At 28.0% G+C, this 4,552-nt stretch overlaps 1 pseudogene; it reads left to right on the top strand.

Annotated features, from left to right (window-relative positions):
• Positions 1-3,194: 3,194 nt before the first annotated feature.
• On the top strand, positions 3,195-4,328 carry LOC111309562 (uncharacterized; annotated as a pseudogene).
• Positions 4,329-4,552: the final 224 nt, after the last annotated feature.

Genomic DNA, 4,552 nt, shown 5'->3' with positions numbered 1-4,552 from the left:
TAATGAAGCTCATTTTCCCTCAAAAAAAAAAATCTTTATCACACAAAAAATCTTTATCCAAAAAATATGACACTTTTATTTTTATTTCTCAAAATAAAGTATGCTTATTCCATGTAAGCATTTAATCACACGTCTTCAACTCTTGAGTAATTTTGTTCCCTTACTCTTGTTTTCTTTCTCCAAATTTTTCTTTTTTTTTTTCCTAGGTTGTTTCTCTGTCCAATTACAATCATTATGTGAATGACTTCATGTCAACACTAATCAATAGGTATCTTACTTTATGAGTTATATATTCATGTAAAAGATATTTTTGTTTGAATTAAAAGTACAATCGAATTAAGTCAAATTGATATAATAAAAAGTTTGAAGTTAATTTCAAATTTATTATTCAAAATTTAATTTGAGTTCGATTAAATTTTAATTTTTAAATTTAAACTCAACTTGATATAAATATTGAGCTATTTAAACTCGTTTAATTTGACTCATTTATTAAATAAAAAGAACTCAACTTTAAGTTTGATTATTTATACTTGAACTCAAATTCAAGCTCGAATTGATATGTATATAAATAAAATAATAAAATTTTAAGTAAAATAATGAAATATATATTAAAATATAAAAATTTAATTAGACTTGCAAATTAATCGAATAAGGTATTAAAATATTCGAACTTAAGATGCTCGATAAGTCAACCTAATAGAACTAGAGCTCAACACGATAATAACCAAATAAAATTCGAATAACTTATAAGCACCGATGTATCATTTGCACCATAATCTAGATTGATTAGCATCACTTAGGCTTTTGATTATGCTCTAATAAGTCTGTAGGGTTTACTCCCCTGGTCCCATGTGAAAGATATCTTCATTTATGCTCTGAAATATTCATGCGAAAGATATCTGCTAAGTTTTCACTGATGCTTAATACTATTCCTCTAAAGTTTACTCCCATGACAGTGTAAGAAAGCAGAGAATTGCAACACCCAGATGCTAATTGCTTGTAAAATAGATATTGACATGGGCTTTATGCATCCAGAAAACAAAGATATACAATGTCAACCGAAAACAATGGAAAAAGTAAAGAAAGTTTCAAATCTCAACAAATATTATGAAACTAAGAAAAGGAAGATTCTACCAAATTGGAGGAAACCATAAATGGGATTCTACTGATGATGTGAATATTTCACCGCTGCTGGTATTTATAACAGGCGTGAGAGCCCTACAAAATCTTCTTGATGACAGTTGGACTTGGCAACAGAGGGATATAACCAGACAGACAAAAGAATACATGGCTGATTTACTAACAGGAAAAAGTCTTGAACAACGACGAGAAATCAAGATAATTCCTAAAGAGCCTGAAGAATTGTCATGATATTGTATGCAGATGAACTGGGAATCGGTTCACAATGACTTATCTTCTTTTAGGAGTTGTTCACATGGATTTTTTTGTAGATCAAATTGATTTTTATCGTTGATTCAATTAGTTTGAGATCAATTGAAATATTTTGCTCTTTTTATGGTAACTTCATATCATAATGATTGTGTTTGGACAAAGAAAAGATTGAGAAAAGAACGACAAGAATTGATAGAGAACAAAAAAAAAAAAAAAAAGGAGTTAAGAAAAAAGTCAATAGCAATGTGATGATCAAGTGTTTATGCGACAAAAAAATACCTTATATTTTTCAAAGGATAAATGCATATTTGATATTATATAATTTTTTATTTGCTTGGAATGTAAAAAAATAAAATTACCAAATTTATATTTTAATTTTAATTTTATCATCTATTTAGATACTTGAAACTAAAGCTTCAATCAACTTGTTTATATAATATAAACATTGAATAAGATGATATTATATGTTAAAAAAAGTTCAATTAACATCATATCACTAATTGTTACGTTGACATTAAAAGAAAATTTTTAAAATAATAAAAAATTAAAAGACCTAAAAATTTTTTAAAATCTGAAATAATTTAAAAATTTTTAAAAATTGAAAATTGAAAAATTTTTTAAAAATTAAAAAAACCTAAAAAATTTAATTAAAAATTCTAAAAATTCTAAAATTTTAAATAAATGAAAATTTTAATAAAAATAAAATTTTCTTAAAGTTCAAAAAAAAAGTTTCACAAAACTTTCAAAAATTGAAAATTAAAAAAATCTAAATTTTATTGCAAAAATCTAAAAATTTTCATTTTTATATTTTTGAAATTTTCAGAATTTTTGTAATTTTCTTGGATTTTTAATAATTTTTTTTATTTTTTATAAAATTTTTAATTTCTTATAAATTTTTTAGAATGTTTTATTTTTTCTTAATTTTTTGATGTTTCAAAAAATTTTTTTTAATTTTTTAATTTTATAATTTTTAGTTATTTATGTTTTTGTGATTTCTTTTTAATCTTAAAAATTTTTATTGTTATATAAATTTTTATATTTTAGAATTTTTAAAATTTTTATATATTTTTGAAATTTATAATTTTTTAAAATATTTCAAATTTTTGAATTTTAAAAAATATTTCATATATATTTTTAATTTTTTGTAACTTTTTTAATATTGATATAGTAATCGATAAGTAACATTGATTAAAATTTTTTGATATATTTTAACGTTTTATTAAATGTTTATATCTCATCAATAAATTGATTAAAACTACTAATCCTAAATATTAAAATAAATGATGAAATAAAAATTAAAATACTAAACCACAATTTATATGTAGGGCAAATGAGTATTTAAATTTTTTTTGAAATAAGGATATTAAGTACCTGTTTTGAGAGTAAAGATTTTTAAAAACATTCTTTTAAGGGAAAAACTGACGAACATAAATCCAAAAATAAAACCTAATTCTGCCAACGAGACAAGATAAACGCTTTATCTGCAACCGAGGAAGGTTTCCATGGGAAACAGGACCCATTAAGAGGCAATTATCAAACACATAAAAGAGTTCAATTTAGTGGAACCCCAAACCAGAAACCCCTCTTTAATTTGCATTTTCAACCGAGTAGGTTTCACTGAAGGCTGAAAAGGAATCTTGCTCGAATGAAGAGAAATGGTTTCATATGCAAGCAGTTAGAAGCTGGAACCGAAGGGGACGTATTGGTAGAAGTTACAATGGGCTGAGTTCAAGATGTGTGTTTTCTCATTATTTTGGTCTTAATTTGCTTCCTTCAGTGTTAAAGTTTCAGTCATGGAATCAATGATTTATTCTATCTGCAAAAACCAACTCTACATGAGAGGTGGCTCCTGGATTCTACCAACTTCAGCTAAAGATTTCAACTTATTTCAAAACCCTGAAATAATTTCATTATTAGCTGTTAGATATGTATCAGGAATTGCAGAAATGAACACTCGTTTAAGATTTCTTACCTCATGAACTCACTTGGGTTCACCCCGCAATCTGCTTTATCAGTTTCTAAGAAAATCCATTTTGAGACCTTTCAACAGCCAGACACTGTGAGTAGCTTCTCCCAGAACCATGCCTTTTCACAACCCATATCAGAAATCTGATCCAAAAATGCTCCAGATTACTTTTGTGCAATCCTGAGAGAACCCTTTTACCCAAACTCCAATTCTTTCACTCCAAACGAATTTCAGCTTTTCATCTTGCAAGAATCTTGTCCACGAACCCAGACGTCTTGAGACGCAGTTTAGATAACTGCATCATCCCCAGTTTCAATTCCTTTAAGGATTTCACTCACTGCGATGATACTCCGGTTTTTCTAGAGTACAAGAATTTTTCAGAAATCCTTTCTCGTAATTTCCTGTCTATTGCTGCTCCTAATCTGGCAGTCCTGAAAGAATATAGGGCATCGTCCACCCAAGAGTCTTTGCTGTGAATCCTGATAAGTTTAGAAGAACGGTGGAACAAGTAAAGAAGTTGGGTTTTAACCCTTTAAGGCGAATTTCCTTGTTGCTCTCCAAGCTTTGTTACAAATTAGCAAATCAGCATGGGAAAGGAAATTCAATGTTTTTAAACAATGGGGTTGGTCTGATGAAGATATTGTTTCTGCTTTTGAGAAGTATCCAAGATTCATGATGTTTTCTGAGCACAAAGTCACAGCACTAATGAATTTTTTTATCAACACAATGGGCTTGAAATCTTCATATATTGCGAACCGTCTGGTTTTTCTTTCATATCGCTTGGAGAGGAGAATTATCCCTAGATGTTCGGTTCTTCGAGCTTTGTTATCCAAAGGTTTGATTGAGAAATTCAGTGTTAATCTTATGTTGATGTATACTGAAAATGAGTTCCTCCAAAGGTTTGTGAACCCTTATGGTGATCCTTTTTTATTGAAATTTATATGAGGAGAAGCTAGGCCTTCCTGAATAGATAGTGTGATGTAGATGCTAAAACTGAACCAATGTGATTATGCCTGTAAGTTTTGAAGGCTATCTCCCTCATCTTCTTTTGTCTAGCATTGATACATTATTAGTTTACCTTTTTTATCCATTAATTATTCAGTAAAGTGATGAACTATCTTTTCCACATCTACGCTTAATTTTACTATGTATGCCTTCTAAAATTCATGAAGAACAGGGGCTGAAATCGGGCAT

Source organism: Durio zibethinus, chromosome 19 (genome assembly GCF_047325235.1).
Source record: "Durio zibethinus cultivar Kanyao isolate XHJ-2024 chromosome 19, ASM4732523v1, whole genome shotgun sequence".
In the NCBI taxonomy this organism is placed as follows: domain Eukaryota; kingdom Viridiplantae; phylum Streptophyta; class Magnoliopsida; order Malvales; family Malvaceae; genus Durio; species Durio zibethinus.
The sequence above is the reverse complement of the archived record's forward strand: the minus strand, read 5'-3'. Positions and strand labels throughout refer to the sequence as shown.